The 18639-nt window shown below is 42.5% G+C and overlaps 1 protein-coding gene and 1 non-coding gene across 6 annotated transcripts in view; one reads left to right on the top strand and one right to left on the bottom strand.

The window, feature by feature from the left end:
- The window catches only part of MTM1 (myotubularin 1), a 98254-nt gene that overhangs the window by 76327 nt on the left and 3288 nt on the right, over positions 1 to 18639 (bottom strand). Inside the window, exon 1 of one of the 5 annotated variants that reach the window (XM_004000974.5) lies at positions 3827 to 4052. The exons of the other annotated variants lie outside the window; for them this stretch is intronic. The gene's annotated coding sequence lies outside the window, so the exon portion shown is untranslated. Of the gene's footprint in view, positions 1 to 3826; positions 4053 to 18639 lie in introns of those variants that run through there. 5 annotated transcript variants of the gene reach the window in all.
- On the top strand, positions 12231 to 12336 carry LOC111558798. The gene has a single exon (XR_002739938.1). It is a non-coding gene; the product is annotated as a U6 spliceosomal RNA (small nuclear RNA).

The following is an 18639-nucleotide window of genomic DNA, read 5'->3' as shown; positions in this document are numbered from 1 at the left end:
TGGGCGTCTGACTTCAGCTCAGGTCATGATCTCGCGGTCCAGGAGTTCGAGCCCCACGTCGGGCTCTGTGCTGACAGCTCAGAGCCTGGAGCCTGCTTCCGATTCTGTGTCTCCCTCTCTCTCTGCCCCTCCCCCACTCACACTCTGTCTCACTTTCTCTCTCAAAAATAAATAAACATTAAAAAAAATTTTTTTAATGAAGTAAATACAGGGGTGCCTGGGTGGTTCAATCGGTTGAGCATCCATCTGTCTTTGGCTCGGGTCATGACCTAGAGGTTCATGAATTCAAGCCCTACATCTGGCTCACCGATTCAGATCCTCTGTCCTTCCCTCCCCTCCGTTTTCTGCCCCTCCCTAACTCATGCGCGTGTGTGCGTACTCTTTCAAAAATAAACATTTAAAAAATAAATAAAAATAAAATGGATTAAATACAACAGAGGAAAATTTCCTCCTCGTTTCTAACTATCTTATTGAGATACAACAACTCACTACATGACTCACCCCTTTCAAGCGTACAACCAAGTGGCTGCTTGGTTTTTAGTATATCTGGAATTGCGCAGCCATCACCACCACCAACTCTAGAACATTCTCATCACAGAGAAACTCTGTATCCATTAGTCATGTATCACTCCCCATTCCCCCTGCCCCTAAGCTACCACAAACCTGCTTTCTAGCTCTATAGATATGCCCATTTAGGACATTTTTTGTAAGGAATCAAATACAGTTCGTCCTTAAACAACACAGGTTTGAAGAGTGCGGGACCACTCACACACGGATTTTTCAGTTGAGTGAGTACTGTAAATGTATTTTCTCTTATGACTCCCTTAATATTTTCTCTAGCTTACTTTATTGTAAGAATACAGTATATATAATATACAACATACAAAATATGTTAATCAACTTTATGTTATCAATAAGGCTTCCAAATTAACAGTAGGGTAGCAGTAGTTAAGCTTTTGCATAGTCAAAACCCATATGTGGCTTTTTAAATGCATGGGGGGTTGATACCCATAACCCCCAAGTTGTTCAAGAGTCAACTGTAATATGTCTAAAGTCATTTTTAGAGTTACACAGAAACTACTACTATTAAAAGCTGGATCAAGCACAAATCTGAGAAATCCAATGGTCCAAGTAACATGGGTCAGTTCCATGAGGTTCGCTTTAAAATCTCATCAGTGAACCTCTCTGTTGAATGGTTCCAATTGATCCCTGAAATGCAGAGAAGCTGGAACAGCACGATGTTGGAGAGCACAGTTATTGGAGCCAACTCCATTCAAATCCTGATTCTGCAACTCACTGACGTGGGGCGGGTTACTTAACTTCTCAGGACTTTGGCTGCTATGATCTCTATTTTTTTTTTTTTTTGCAGCATAGATGGGCAAAATGAATGAACGAATATATACAACAGGCTCAGAAGAATGTTCTAGTATATACATTAACAAATTATTACCATTTTTTCAATTATGAAAGGATACTTCTTGAATGCTGACATCACAAAAAAGTATGCTACAAATTAGTCCTGACCCTGTAAATACTAGCTAGAAAGTTAACTAACACAGGGATAATGCATGGCCGGCGGTGACCTAGTTATAAAGCTTTTCTTTAAAAAGTACATGAAAATACCCTTTTGGTTATATTTTGTCCCAGACACCTAAAGATTGAGTTTTACTCCTTTTTATTAAAAAAAAAAAAAAAAACACATTGAATTTGGGCTACCCTGGCTTTAAAGTAAAAAATGAAGCTTAATCCTTGTATCTATTTACATCTACACACACACACACACACACACACACACACACACACACACACACTCTACAGGAATCTAACCAGAGGTGGGCATCTCTCACTTTTGATCTTGAAAACAACTTTTGTCATACATTCAGCCCAATCCTCTCTGAGGACAGAGAAGATGTCCAGAAGAGCCTCGAGGGTGTGTGTCAGTGGCAGGGCCTAGGCCTCTGGACTAACACTGCAGTGTCCTTTCCACTCAGAGAAAAGCGCTTCTAAGTGGTCCCCATTTTGAAAGAAACCAGGTTGGGTGTCACCGGTGCCAATCTCAGCAGAAAAGGAGTTTGAGACTAAGAAGTAGTTAAGACTCAACTCATCTAGGCAAGCAATCTGGGGCCCCCTAACCCCTTCACATAAAGCTACATAAACGAGGCATTATTTAATATATCAAATGTAAAAGTCACAACACGGCCTTAACTGAGTCCCTCTTCACAAATTCAAGACAACTAAACTCATGGTGTCACTCTCTCTGTCCCCCTACCCTGTCTCTCTCACCTCTCTTCCCGCTCTCCGCCTGTCTCCCCCTCTTCTCTGCCTCTATCAATCTATTCTCCCTACCACTTACCACCTTTCACATAATCTGTTGTTAGTGTCTGCCTTCCCCCACCAGAATACAAGCCACCCCCCAGATGGGGATTCTGGTCTGTTTTACTTACTTGTTAAATAAATGACCTGGGCAATAAAGACTTAGCCAAAGAACCGAACCGTCATTCACCCAATATTCCATTTAAGCCAAAATTCGACACAAACTTAAGAAAACGGTAGAACCAACGGTTGGCTCATCAGGATATTCAAGGCGGATGACTCTGGGCAGTGGAAGGTCAACATTAACTTATGTTGCTCTGAAGCAGCTTGCACCACAAAGAACTGGAGCCCTACCAGCCCACGCTAGACACTTTTCCTGTAAGACATACTTCCAATTCAGGTACAGAAACCTCTTCCACCAGACCCTGCTTCCAGACTAAGGATCTGCTGCCCTCTCTGTTGCATATGAAAAACAGGATTCCACAAATAAATAGATTCCACAAATAAATAAATAGATTTTTTAAAAAATCTAAAAACAGGGGCGCCTGGGAGGCTCAGTTGGTTAAGCGTCCGACTTCAGCTCAGGCTGAACTCATGATCTCACAGCTCATGAGTTTGAGCCCTGCATCGGGCTCTGTGCTGACAGCTCAGAGCCTGGAGCCTGCTTTGGATTCTGTCTCTCCCTCTCTCTCTGCCCCTCCCCCACTCACACTCTGGCTCTGTCTCTCTCCTCCAAAAATAAACAAACATTAAAAAAATCTAACAGAATTAGAAAATAGTTTTGACCTCCACCTCACAGGGCCTTTGCAAGCAAAATCTAAACTCCAAGAGGAGTTCTAACTCCCATGGTCACGTGATTGGAGATCAATGGCCCTCAATTAGTGGTCTATGCAAACTTTCCATGTACAGTGACAAAGTGCATACGGGCCTTCTCTTTGGATTTTACTCAATGTGCTTTCGTACTCTGTGCTGACGTGTAAATGAAGTGTAAAGATAGTCTTTCTCTGGAGGCTCCTTTGAAAGCTGTGGAAAGCTACCCAGTCTGAAAACCCACTTCTAAAGCCTGCCAGTGAGCAAGAAGCTGTGCGTAAGCAGCCTCTGGGTCCAGAATTACAAGTCTTTCTGAAGGCACTCTCTTTACTTGGAAGTCTGCTTTGGAAAAAAAAGGCCAAATACTTAGGGCAGTGGTGCTCAATACCACTAGATCCAATCCTCTCTTTGTTATTAAAGCAAATTCCTGCAAAGGCCCTTTGCTAGCCTGAAATGAAAATCATAGATACTACCAATCTAAACACAATTTCAAAAAATAATCAATATAGTGCCTCAACTTCAGTGTAAAGGAGAAACAAAAGGACAGTGATTTATAATAATGTATTTTTCTTTTAAAAATTTGTTAAATAATGTATTTTTCAACACATTACACTGAAAATAAAAACACCCCCCCCATTTCCAATTTGACCTCTAGGGGGAGTGTCACCCCCAATGAGAACCACTCAAGCATTCCATTAGGTACCCGGAGTGCCTGTAAACACAGGATTTACTAAATTAACTTCTTCTGATTTTTGCATTGAAGTTCCTCTCACTGTAGACCACCTAGGAGGCAAGAAAATAAAAATGATGCCTTGAGAAACCACTCTGTACAAAAGAGAAATGTTTGTATCCTAGCCAATTTGAGACCAGGTACACCATCAATTCAAGTTCCATATGTGCTCAACCCACAGGGAAACAAATGATGGTCCGTAAAACTAGGAGTTTCATTTTTATACATCTTCCTTTGCACAGGGGTTGGCAAACTTTTTCTACAAAGGGACAGATAGTAAATATTTTAGGCTTTGTGGGCAATACGGACTCTGTTGCAGCTACTAAACTGTGTGTTGTAGCACTAAAACAGCAAAAGGCAGGTTCGCCTCACTGGCAAAGTCAGTAGAGCATGTGACTCTTGATCTGGAGGCGTGAGTTCAAGCCCGACATTGGGTGTTGAGCTTACTTTAAAAAAAAAAAAAAACAAACAGTAAAAGTCTATACAGAAATGAACGGGTGTGCCTGTATTCCAGTAAGATTTTATTTACAAAAACAAGCTGTCACCCTTCTGCCTTAAACTATTAAAATAAATGATTTCCAAATGAACTTTCTTCACCCCAATGACAATCATGTCCTTTTAAGCTAAAATAGAAGCTGTTACTCACTCCCAATTTGTAGCTTATACCTTATAAAAATGCACTATGACCAGCTGCAAAACCGGGTGCTACAGTTGAAAAAAAGGGATTCTGTACTCAGACCAGCTTGTGTTTCAGACCCCAATGTTGTCACTTAATTAATAATAACAACTCTGCACTGTTGGACAAACTACAGTTCCCAGTCTGTGAAATGGGCATGATACTACCACAGCAGATGGCAAAACAGAGGCACTCAAATACCAAGTTCCCCCTCCTACAGAGATGCTTTGATGAACTCTAAGTCACTCCGCAAGCTGGTGCTAATACACTTGGCTGGATTTTCCATAAAATATATGATGTCTAACACTGCCTATGCACTCTGCATACACACCTTCTAAGATGACCCATCTCATCTTGGCAAGGCTCTGAATAGCCTTAAAGCATGCATACTTACATTAAAAGAGAGAGAGAGACAAAACCAAAACACTGGACTCCTAGCCCAGGTTAACTTTCCACAGGATCCCTAACATGGGGACCTTGCCTCATCACCTTCTATTCTGGATCAAGGATGTAGAAATATGCTAGATGTTTCTAGTAAATCTAATTGTGTTTATTCTGCAACAGTGCCCACCCATCAAAGCAAGTGGCTTATTGTCCAAATAGACACACACAACACGTATGCACCACAGCTCAATTTGTCTCAGCCACATCAAATCTCAGGGCTCCAGGGGCTTCGTTTTGATGATTCTTCTTTGGAAATTATAAAATGTTAAACAGGGGTGCCTGGCTGGCTCAGTAGGTAGAGCACGTAACTCTCTGGTTTGTAAGTTCGAGCCCCACATTGGGTGTAGAGATTACTTAAAAATAAAATCTTAAAAACTAATAATAAAAATAAAATGTTATCTATTTCATTTAGAAACTCATTCTTTGTAGCCCTTTGATATTTACTATTCATTTTAGAGATCACAATACACTTACTTCTATTTCTTTAAATGCTGCAAGGACCTCTGGCTACAAGCAATGTAATTCAGATCCAGAGTCGAATGCTTTTTGAATCATTTTTTCCAGCAGTTAGTGATGGATTTGAGCTGATCCACTCACCCTATTACACGGTCCCCTCGTGACAAATGGCACATCTTCAAGGCAGCTGATTGGCTTCAGTGGCATGAGCTGTGGCCATGGAACAAGGTAACCCTAGCAATGCTCCCTGAATTGAAATTGGTATGCTACATAAACCCTTCAAAAAGTCAGCTACCATCAGGTTAACTTTTCTGATGCTAAAAGGCTACCTAGTAATATTACATACATTTAAACAAATCATTAAATCCACCAATGGATTTTGTAACCATCAAATACCTGCCAGTAAACAGAGTTTTAAAATAGGAACAAGATCAAGTTCCCCATCCACCTGCCAGTTCCCAAACTCATGAACCCAGCTGATGTGCTCTATGATAAAACTGCATTTTGTCAAACTATCTTACCCTGTGAGAAACTACTGCAAAAAGTCCATTTGAAATTTATAAGTGAAAAGTACCTTCTTAGGCAAACATTAAGATAGTTGAAAGGAAGAGTAAACTCATGGAAACAGTCACCACTAGGGTAGCAACGAAGGTGCCAGTCCAGAACATCTCCTTACTTTCCAAGGACCTTCTCAGAATGGCATTCCTGACAAAGATTCCTCCAACTGGAATTAGTGGGGAAGGGGGAGGAACAGAAAGGAACTGAAAAGCAGATGTGCAGTTTCTAGAAAAACAGAGAGAGGATTAGAGGCCAGAGATGGATAATTGGTGAAAATAGAGGCAAATCAGCCCTTTGAGATGAAATCTCCGGGTACTCAACACTCTAATTCCAGCAGCAAGGAGGGAAAAGGCAAAATAACGGATAGCTGAGTTTCCTGGGGCTACTCTGGCGAAGTACCACAAACTGGATAGCCTACAAGAGAAATTTCTTCCCTTCCACTTCTGGAGGCTAGGAGCCTGAAAACACAGTATGTGCAGGGCCATGCTTCTCTGAAGGCACTGGGGGAGGGGCCTTCCTTGCCTCTTCCCAGCTTCTGGCGGTGGCTGGCAGTCTTTGGCAGTCCTCGGCTTGTACCTGTACCACTCCAAGCTCGGTCACATAGAGCTGCCCCTATGTGTCTGTGTCTTAGTGCAGTGTTCTCCTCTCTTCTAAGGATATTGGTTGTATTGGATTAAGGGCCCACCCTACTCCAGTACAATCTCAACTAGTTACATCTAGGATGACCCTATTTCAAAGTAAGGTCTCATTATGAGGCACTGGGGGCTAGGCCTACCAGCATATCTTTTTGGGGGGCAAAATCCAACAGGTAACAGGCAAGAGGTTAGCTGAAGAAATTAACAACCTACAAAATGATCATGTCAACATATGGTTGCATTCAGAACAATTTAGTTTGTCAATCCATCCATAAGCATTCACTGAACACTGATTAAATTAACCAGCACTAAAATATTAATATAGCTTCTGAGAAGAAATAATGAAATGACACCAAGCCAATCATTTCTGAGACACTCCTTGCTCAGCATATGTAATTAAGCCTCTTTTTTTAAATATGAAATTTATTGTCAAATTGGTTTCCATACAATACCCAGTGCTCATCCCAACAGGTGCTCTCCTCAATGCCCATCACCCACCCTCTCATCCCTCCCACCCCCCCATCAACACTCAGTTTGTTCTCAGTTTTTAAGAGTCTCTTATGTTTTGGCTCCCTCCCTCTCTAACCTTTTTTTTTTCCTTCCCCACCCCCATGATCTTCTGTTAAGTTTCTCAGGATCCATGTAAGAGTGAAAACATATGGTATCTGTCTTTCTCTGTATGACTTATTTCACTTAGCATAACACTCTCCAGTTCCATCCACGTTGCTACAAAAGGCCATATTTCATTCTTTCTCATTGCCACGTAGTATTCCATTGTGTATATAAACCACAATTTCTTTATCCATTCAACAGTTGATGGACATTTAGGCTCTTTCCATAATTTTATTTAAGCCTATTTCCAAAGAGATCCAAAATCAGTCAATAAATCTACACTGGACAACTAATCTGGACCATGGCGTGAAATTCTAAAAAGAAACTGAGATGGGTCTTCAAGGAACTAGCAACTGAGTTGTGGAGATGAACAAATATAAGTTAACTGGCAATAAAGACAACAAATAGGTAGAACAGTAATAAAGATAATCATACAAGTGATACTGTATAGTTAAAAAAAAAAACAAAAGAGAACATGTACTCATGGGTAATGAGCATGGCTACATTTTACTGACCCTCCACTATGTACCAAGCATTCTCCTAAGCAAGATGAACCCATTCAATCCCCACCCCACCCCCCCAACAACCTTATAAGGCAACTGCTAGGACTATATTCATACGAAAACACACAATCCCAAGGAGCAGAAAGGTTAAACAATGTGTCCACGAAGAACCGTCAAAATCGGAATTCAAACCCAGTCAGTAGGACCGTCTTGTGCACTAACAGATATTTGTCGCTCTAGTAGATGATCAAATGAAAAATGAGGAATGCCTCATGCTTACACAGCTGAACAAAAAAGGTTTTTTTGGAATTCCATCTCTATGTGATAAAATCGGATGGTCACAAACAGGAACTCTAGCCTTCATTTCACAGACAAGTAAACAAATAGTGCCTCTTCTCCCCAAATCCACATCTGGGAGGCAAGGAACCAGTTACTTTCCTTCTTGTCCGCCCACTGTAAGATTACTTTGTATCATGGAAGAGTCTTTGCAAACTGTATCAGAAAGATGGGAAAACTTCTTTATTGGTGGATAGAAATAGAATAAATATCCCATGAGGTACAAGTGTGATGTAAGGAGGCCTCTGTTAAGATGCCTATCAGAACATACTTGGTTAGAGGAATTCTTCAAAGCAGTCCATTTTGGTGGTGTGCACTTTGTCCAGTAACACTACCGCCAAAGTATTCTTCCTATTCTTTTGAAACTGCCTTTAGAGTTTTTAGAGCTACATAAGACATCATCCCATAAATTTTACCATATCTCAGTTTTTCAGTGAATACCAATGCTTCCCACAATACGGGTGCCCACTTGCTCTAATAGATGAACCTCAAAATTATTTTGGTCTAAAGCTAAATTTTAAGTCCTCACTCAAGGATTTGACACCATTGAGGATATTTTTTTTAAGGTGCCTGAATGCAATTCGAAACAAGAGTTCCAAACATGAGCTGGACAGTTTTGGAGTTTCCTGTCCCTTCTCTACATGGGCCAGAAGGAGAAAGCAGTGAGGTTTGCAAATGTTGCCAACCGCTGCCAATGCCGGGCCTGATGAATCTTTATTAGTCCTAATTTACAAGAGCAGGTTGACCTTGGAGGTTAGCAGAGACCAGCAGCAGGACTAGTTAGCCTGCCCCACAGGCAGTCTGCCAGCAGTTGAAAGGAGTGTCCAAAGGGTCGTCCAAAGATTGGCATCGTCATATGCTTTGGAGACTCAGAAAGAGAAAGGCTTGCAGTGACCCACTGTAATTAGGACTGACTGCCGGAGTACGGCAAAGAGTCCTAAACACGCTGGCCAACCAGCCTAGCTCTACGAGAAGGCAAAGGGCTGAACACGTGAACACACACACTTCTAAAACTTGGCACTATCAGCAGGGAGAATGCTTTCATACATGTGAGAAAATAATCTCAGGAAAGAGGCAGAAATAAAAAGGGCAAAGAGATGAAGAAGAACCCAAACCAGTGTCAAAAGGATGGCAAAGAAAGAGAAGATGAATGCGGCAGAGAATTTCCATGGTTTGTGAAGGAGCAATATATGATGCTCCATAGAAGAATAAAAAACTCTCCACACTCCAGATAGAAATTCTGTTATCAACACTAGGAGGAAAAGCTGGATAGTGGTGGTTGGTGATGGATAGGAATGCAGTGATATGTAGCGTCAACAAGGCTATTCATGAGGTATACTAGCTTCCTAAAGATTGTACCTGAGACATGGCTTCTACCCACACCGTTCAACATCTAATCATTGTTAAAAAAAAAAAAAAAAAAAAAAAAAACCTCAGCAAACTAGGAATAGTCAAGGGCACCTGCGGGGGGGGGGGGGGGGGAACTATAGCTGATATCATACTTAATGATGAAAGATGGAACACCTTCCCACTAAGTATGGGAACAAGGCAAGGACAGTTGCTCTTGCTGCCTGCATATTCCATAGCTCTTAGAGATCCTAGCAAGTTTAATAAGGCAAGAAATGAAACGCAGAACACGTTGGAAGAAGTAAAACTGTATTTGCAGACATGATCATATATGCAAAAAATCCTAAGAACGCCATAGAAAAACTATTAGAACTGGTAAGTAAATTTAGTAAGGTTGCAGGATATACAGGTCAAAATAAAAATTAATTGTATTTGTATTGCTAGCAATGAACAAATGGACATTAAAGTGTAAAAATATTATGTGCATAATATAAAAAATGAACTCTTTAGGGTCACATTTAATAAAATGTGTACAAGATTCATGCAAGGGAAACTATAAAACACTGCTGAGATAAATTAAAGAAACCTAAATACATGAAGATACATATCATGCTCAAAGACCAGAAGGCTCAATATTCTTATGATATTAATGTTGATCTAGAGATTCGATGCCATCCCTGTCAAATCTCAATGGGCTTTGTTGTAGAAACTGACGAGTCTGAAATTTATATGGAAAGGCAAAGGACCGAGAATAGCCAAAACCACCTTGAAGAGGGAAAAAATAAGTTGGAGTATCTCCACTGTCCAATTTACAGACTTACTAAAAATGCCTCAGTAATCAAGACAGTGTGATACTAGCAAGACTAAGTTTGCCTGCCCAACAGGCAGTTTGCAGTAATAGAGAAGTGTGCAAAGAGATTGCCACTAATTCTGAAGATTGACTTCAGAATTAGACTCATCTTTTGGAGGTCCCAGCAATGGTCAATTGATTTCCAACAAAGGTACCAAGGTAGTTCAATGGGAAAGGATAGTCTTTTCCACCAATGATGCTGGAATAATTTGATATCCATATGGAAAAATAAGTGAGTCTGGACCCTTAACACAATATACAAAACAACTTGAAATGAAGAAGTATTAGTTTTATATTGCTACATAACAAACTCAGTAGCTGTAAACAACACACAATTATCTTGCAGTTTCCGTGGGTCATGGGTCAGGAGTCTGGGTACAACTTACCTGGATTCTCTCCTCAAGGTCTCACAAGGCTGTAAACTCAAGGGAAAGGGGTTACACAGGATATGAACCCTCGGGAGGAGAGGGGACGGACACAAAAGATCTAAACGTAAGAGCTAAAACTACAAGTCCTAGTGGGAGACACAGGAGAAAGCCTTTGTGAACTTAGGTTAGGCAAAGATTTCTTAGAACACAAAAACATAAACTGTAAGGAAAAAAAAAAAGATAAACCTGACTTCATCAAAATTAAAACCACTGCTCTTTCAAAGGCACAATTAAGAAAATGAAAGGGTAAGCTACAGATTGGGAGAAAGTACTTGCAAATCACATATCTCATAAAGGTCTTGTATCCAAAATATATAAAGAAGTCTTATAATTTAACAAGACAGACAATCCAATAAGAAACAGGCAAAAGATTTGAGCAGACACTCCACCAAAGAAGATGTACAAATGGCCAATAAGCCCATGAAGAAACACTCACCATCGTTAGACATCAGGAATATGCAAATTAAAACCACAGTGAGCTACCATTACACAGCCACTAGAATGGCTACAATTTAACCAGATGGACAATAACAGGATGATGAGGATATGGCCCAAGCAGAACTGTCATGCTTTGCTTTGCCAGCGGGAATGCAAATTGGCACAAGCACTTTGGTAAATAGTTGGTCAGTTTCTTGTAAAGTTAAACATACACTAAGCATACTGCCCAGCAATGCCACACCTAAGTATTTACACAAATGAAAACATCGAGTCCACACAAAGACTCATAAGCAAATGTTCATAGCAGCTTTATTCATAATGGCCAAAAACTTAAGTCAACTCAAATGTTCATCAACTAGTGAATAAACAAATCACTGTGGAACACTGCTCAACAACAGAAAGTCACCAACTATGGATACCTGAGACAACATGAATTAATTTGAAAAGCATTATGCTAAGACAAAGAAGCCAACCACAAAATACTGTACAAACCTACCCTCAACACATCTCAAAGAACTACTAGTATTCAGGTCACAATCTCTGACCATAATACAGTTAAGTTAGAAATCAGTTTTAAAAATACCTAAAAAAATGTACTTGTAGGGGTGCCTAGGTGGCTGGGTCAATTAAGCATCCAACTTTGGCTCAGGTCATGATCTCGCATTTCGTGAGTTCAAGCCCTACATTGGGCTCTCTGCTCTCAGCTTAGAGCTCACGTCAGATATTCTGTCCCACTCACTCTCTGCCCCTCCCCTGCTCAGTCTCTCTCTCTCTCTCTCAAAAATAAATAAACATTTTTTAAATGTATTTGTAAATTTAAAAAGACACTTCTAAACCCACAGGTGAATGAAATAATCACAATGGAAATTAGAATATACTAGAACTAAATAAAAATTCTATGTTTTGAAATATCCAAACCACAGAATAAGTCCAAACAGAGGACAAAACGAAGAAAAGAGTGATGTCCAGGATATATTTTAAGTGACAAAAACAAGAGGCTGAATAGTGTACACAGTATGCTTTTTGGGTGTGAGAGGGGAAATGCAAATATGTGTGTGCACGCACTTGCTCAAATTTGCGAAAGGAACAGAAGAATGCTCGCTTTGGCAGCACATAAACTAAAATTGGAATGATACAGAGAAGATTAGCATGGCCCCTGCACAGGATGATACACAAATTCGTGAAGCATTTCATAAAAGAAAAAAAAAGAAAGAAACAGAAAAAGAAACTAAAAACTATAATATTGATTACCTGAGATGGGAGATAGAAACAGCATGTCCAGCAAGAGACAGGGATGTAAATAAGGCTTTTTGGAATAAACTCTGATGTAAATTTGACTTTAAAATGATATAAAGTTTTTACTCACTAAAAATTAATCAGAAAGAAACTGGGGAATGTCATTATGTTCATTCATTTCTACATCCTAACAAACATCATACTACATAACCACAACTGACAAACCTGTGGTAAGACTAAGAAAAAAAGAGAGAAGGCACAAACAATATTAAAACTTAAGAATGTGGGCACCTGGGTAGCTCAGTCAGTCAAGCCTCTGACTTCAGCTCAGGTCATGATCTCACAGTTTGTGGGTTTGAGCCTCACATCAGGCTCTGCGCTCACAGCACAGAGCTTGTGTGGGATTTTTTCTCTCTCTCTCTCCAACCCCTCACCCCACCGTGTCCCTCCCTGACTCACACTTTTCTCTCTCAAAATATAAATAAACCAAAGGAAAAAAAAAGATTTAAGAATGAAAAGACAGACATAACCACAGAAATGGCATATATTAACTGGTAGTTTAATATCTTCCCACTCCAGGGGCTTAGTCAGTTGAGCATCTGACTTTGGCTCAAGTCATGATTTCACAGTTCGTGGGGTTGAACCCCACATCTCGCTTTGAGCTGAAAGTGTGGAGCCTGCTTGGGGGGAATCTCTGTCTCCCTCTCTCTTTCTGACCCTTGCTTCACACACTTGCTCTCTCTCTCTCAAAAATATGGGGCGCCTGGGTGGCTCAGTCGGTTGGGCGGCGACTTCGGCTCAGGTCACGGTCTCACACTCTGTGAGTTCGAGCCCCGCGTCGGGCTCTGTGCTGACCGCTCAGAGCCTGGAGCCTGTTTCAGATTCTGTGTCTCCCTCTCTCTCTGCCCCTCCCCCGTTCATGCTCTGTCTCTCTCTGTCTCAAAAATAAATAAATAAACGTTAAAAAAAATTAAAAAAAAAATAACATTAAAAAAAATTTTTTTTTTAATTTTTTTTTCAACGTTTATTTATTTTTGGGACAGAGAGAGACAGAGCATGAACGGGGGAGGGGCAGAGAGAGAGGGAGACACAGAATCTGAAACAGGCTCCAGGCTCTGAGCGGTCAGCACAGAGCCCGACGCGGGGCTCGAACTCCCAGACCGCGAGATCGTGACCTGGCTGAAGTCGGACGCTTAACCGACTGCGCCACCCAGGCGCCCCCCAAAAAAATTTTTTTTTAAATCTTCCCACTCCAAATATACCAGGCCCAGGTGGTTCTAGGGGTAAATTCTACCAAACACTGGAGAAACGGTGGCACCTGGGTGACTCAGTCAGTTGAGCATCCGGCTCTTGATTTTGACTCAGGTCATGATCGTGGGATCAAGCCTTGAGTCAGGCTCCACACGTGGAGCATGTTAAGATTTCTCTCTCTCTCTTAAAAAAAAAAAAATAGAAAAAGAAAAAGAAACACATAACTCCAATCTCACACAAAGTTCCAGAGAACAGAAAAAGGTAATACTCTCACTCACTTTACAAGGCTAGCAAAGCGATACTAGATCAAGTACAGGAAAGCAAAATCTCCCTCTCAAATACAGATGTCAAAATCCTGAAGAAAATATTAACCAATCCAATCCAGCAGAAAGAAACACGCTGGTTTCACGCCAGCAGGCAAACTGGTTAATGCTACATTATATCAGGCAATCCTTTAAAATACCCCCATCACCTTAACAGGTTTCAAGAGGAAAATCACATAGCTCTGTAAAGGCAGAAAAGGGGTTTGATAACAGTCAACATCCACATAGCCCAAAACAAAGGTGCGCTAGAAGTGCGCCTACATAAAACGTAAACTAAACACTTTATGGTGGAGTGTGGAAAACATGCCTTCTCAAATACAGCTCCTGGGCCCCACCCCAAACCCACCGAATCAGAAACTCCAGGCTTGTTGCTAGTGAGCTTGTAGTTTGGGAAACGCCCTCAGGTGTTTGTCAGGTGGCCGGCTACCTAATGTCAAAGGGCCGGGGACAGAGCCACAGAGGTGCAGCATCAACTGAAGCCGGCTCTCCCGACCCGCCAGACCCACTGAGTCAGATCTGCGTCCCAGCCCGAAGTGCAGGTGATTCTAAGCACACTCAGTGTGCCGGAGACACACTCCCATAGCAGCTGCTCTCAAGCCGACCTGCACGCCGAGCAATGCATGTCTCAGGGCGGGGGGCTGGGTGGCTCAGTCGATTAAGCAAACGACTCTTGATCTCAGCTCAGGTCATGATCTCGTGGTTCATAAAATCAAGCCCCAGGTCAGGCTGCGTGCTGGCAGCGGAGCCTGCTTGGGATTCTCTCCCTCTCTCTCTGCTTTCTCCCATTCATTCTCTCTCTCTCTCAAAATAAACTTTTTTTTTTATAAACTTTTTTTTTTCAACGTTTATTTATTTTTGGGACAGAGAGAGACAGAGCATGAATGGGGGAGGGGCAGAGAGAGAGGGAGACACAGAATCGGAAACAGGCTCCAGGCTCTGAGCCATCAGCCCAGAGCCTGACGCGGGGCTCGAACCCACAGACCGCGAGATCATGACCTGACTGAAGTCGGACGCTTAACCGACTGCGCCACCCAGGTGCCCCAACTTTTTTTTTTAAAGCCTATGTTTGATTAAGTACATCTGAACATCTGTGGGTGGGGCCTGGGCAGCAGGTCGTTAAAGTTCCCAGGTGATTCTAATGAGCAGCCAGCCTGGCAAGGAAAGTTCTATTTAGCGAGTCCACACCCTTTAGGATGAGCCAGAGAAGAAGGGCGGAATCCATGAGTTCTTTGAAGATACCCTCAAGAAAAAAGCCTGCATTTCACTCATATACCAAGGGCGAGTTCTTCATACCACTTACCAAGCCGAAACGGAGAAGAGAACTGTCTTGAACAAAGTTGTGACAAAGTTGTGGGATGTTGTGAGGATTCATACGGGATGTACGTAATCACAAGGGGCAAAGGGCTTGGCACAGGTTACAACATGGATCATGAATGCAAGTTTATTACTGAGGCGACCACGGCTCTAACTGCTCTTCAGGCATCGACAGCAAATCAAGGCCAAAATGTATCTCTCGAAGCTGTGCTGTCCAACGCGGGGGCTGCTAAGTACGTGCAGCTCCTGAACACTTGAAATGTGCCTAGTACAAATGGAGGGGTGGCGGAAATATAAATACATGCCAGGCCTCGACACCTTCGTACAAACAAAGGGGAGGGGAACATCTCACTAATACTTATACTGATTACATGTGGAAATGATAATATTTTGGATATACTAGGTTAAATACGTTATAAAAATCAACTTCATCTGTTCCTTTTTTAATGCGGCTACTAGGAAAATGGATTACACATGTGGCTCAAATTATCTTTCTAATGGACCACAAGGTCTCAAAGGATCATGGGGAAGCCGGGATGTGAGCTACTAGTTAAACTGGCCTCAAACTTTAATTTACAAACAGATCACCGAGGGCTGTCATCAAAATGCAGACTCTAGGTGTAGATGGGGGGCGGGGGGCACTGAAATTCTACATTGCTCTTGGGCTCCTAGGAGCTAAGGAACAGCAGGAGCATCAGGACAATTTTTTATCAACAAGGAAAAACTGTTCTGTGGCATAGAAGGGACGGGAACCTCTGGAGAAATGATCATGCCCTGTCAGAGTTGAAAACGGTGAAGAAAGGAAATGGCCGGCAGGGTTGCACTCAGCCTCAACCTTAAAAACTCAGTTGTTAGGCCTCACGGCAAGAGCTGCAAAGAGGTGAGGGCCAAATCCAATTGCCCTCCGTCTAGGGACTCACTTTCTCTCTCAGATTTGGAACCATCAGTGTCTGCAAGGAACACTTCAGGACCAGAAAGCTCAAAATGGAATCTCGACTGAGGTTTCTCATATCCTGCCTGACACATGACTAGCGTCAATGGCACTGTCCTCCTATGGTGTGGCTCGTCCCTGTCACCTTGACCCACCTACTACTGACAAGCCATGGCTGGGGGTCACTGCCGTGGGATACGTTTCTTCTTTTAGCAAAACAGCTCAGGCCAATTCCAGGACTGCTGGAACAAACCCTGACAGCACAGCCCTTGTTCTAAGTCCCCACCTAAGTCATCTCGGGGCCATAAAGAAACTAAAGGCTCAGCCAAGGGCAATTTAAGCACCACCATCTGATGCCACGAATCCCCTCTGTGACCCACCTGTGCCTCGAAGCTCCCACGAAGGGGAAAACATGGCGCCGGGACATAGCAGCGCGTTCCATTTCAAGAGGCTCCGGGAAACAGCGCTTCCTTTTCCCAGAAAGCCCAAGGGCACAATATAGATATGTAACAATTATCACAAGCTAAAGAAAGGATATCACGGTGTCGTCAAGGTTTTCAGGCAAGGGAATAAGAAAGGAATGAGTTACAAATTACTTTTATTTTTACTTTTAATTATTACCCTTCAACTTCCCATACCCCTCCCCACCCCCCAAAATCTACCAACAAGCAAAGCAAAAATGAACCTAAACTCAAACTGCTCGCGACAGTAGTCCAAAAATCCAGAGGCTGGGAATGTAATGTGTGAGACCTCTCCCATCACTGGACTCAAAGAACTTTCTTATTCATTTGCTAATCAACCATGGTGGGGTGGGGGTGGGGGTGGGGGTGGGGGTGGGAGGAAGGCTCAGCATGAGCTCCCTTCCATCGTGCAGTGGGGGGGGGGGGAGATATGGATATGGTCTCTATACATACAACCCGATTTGTTGAAATGAACACATCCAAACAACTCTGAACTACCCCTCCACTTGTCCAGTTCAAGTCAAAGAGTGTTTTCTAAATGTCTACTGTGTGTAGAGGGCCATGTTAGGTTTCACCTGCCCAGGAAAAAAAACGTCTCCAACCTCAGCCCCAACTTTCAGCACAAGCTTGGAAGATGGAACAAGTGATATTGAAATATTCAGGTACTACGTATCAAAACAAAGAGCTGCAGCTCAGCAACACTGGACGAACCTAAGTACATGACATTTCAAAGAGCTACTTATAATAGAGTCCTTCCAGGATCCTGAGAAACAACTTCAAATAACAAGAACAGAGCACTAAGCCCCAGTTCTGTTGGAACATGAAGGCAGCAGGGACCCGGAGCACAATCAATGCCCTGGATGTCTTCTCACCCTAACCCCTGGAGTGAGAGCATCCAGGCTACTGTGGATGGAGGAGCTCCGCAGGGCCTCAAGCTGCACTGAGGAGCTAATGGAAGGTGTCGATTTGAAAAAGGAAAGATTTTCACTCCGAAATACTTCAGAAAAAGGCAGGCAATATTTCCTGATGCAGAGATCGCTTGCTGTTGCCCTGTGATTGTTGGCTATACAGTACTACCGTCTTGGGAATAAATAAAATGGAAGCTCGCAAGGTGTGCCAATGGCTTCAGGTCCATTTGAGAGAGGCAATGAAACACCCACATTTTTCAATGCTGACAGAAGACGGAAAGCAAGGCAGAGGCCACACATACAGCCATGGGGCAGGTGGGCCAACAACAGGAGGGACGCTGCTCTCTTACACCAGTTCTCCAAACAGTGACAGCTTATATAACACATGAAAGCAGTAATAATCATGCTGCACAGCCTATGAAGGGTACTGTTGTACATGTGATTCTCTGCAAAGTTCTGGAAGCTTGGTAGGGCTCACAGCTCTATCGTACGAATGGAAGAGGCAGCAGCGGTGAGGTAAAATGACGTATCTGGTGTCACAGAGTTAAGACGTGGCAGAAACGGGACTTGAACCCAGCTTCTGGAATCCAGACTCAGGAAGCTTTCGGCCACCTCACACAAAGGGTTCCTTTATCACCCCTCACTCCTCAGGTAGAAACAGAAAGTGCTAGCGCGTGATGCCAATGTTCTAAAGAGGTGCCTGCTAAAGAGGTGTTCTAAAGGAACCTTTTAAGGTTCCTTTCCTTAAAAGGAAAAGGATGAGACTGTCCAGGTGCTCAGGTGGAAAAAATACGTTGTAAACATTTAACATGAAAAACCATCCTCCAACTACAGGATGGCAACTGGATCTCACCCGACTAACTCCAACTGGGTCTCCTGGTACCCTCTTGCTTTCCAAGCAGAGCAAATGGAAGAAGGCCACTCTTGTTCTAATCATGTTTGTAGAAACAGACAAAATGTGGCCTCGAGTAATTTCTGAGTCCAAACACTGACGGGAACTTCACACTGCAAGAACTGTGGACACCACTGCCAATGTCACCTGAAACTAAAAGCTCGAGTCACCCACAAGATGCTAAGAA

This window comes from Felis catus, chromosome X, assembly GCF_018350175.1.
Source record: "Felis catus isolate Fca126 chromosome X, F.catus_Fca126_mat1.0, whole genome shotgun sequence".
NCBI classification, from domain to species: Eukaryota; Metazoa; Chordata; class Mammalia; order Carnivora; family Felidae; genus Felis; species Felis catus.
Note: the sequence above shows the minus strand (reverse complement) of the source record. Positions and strands in the feature narration are given on the sequence as shown.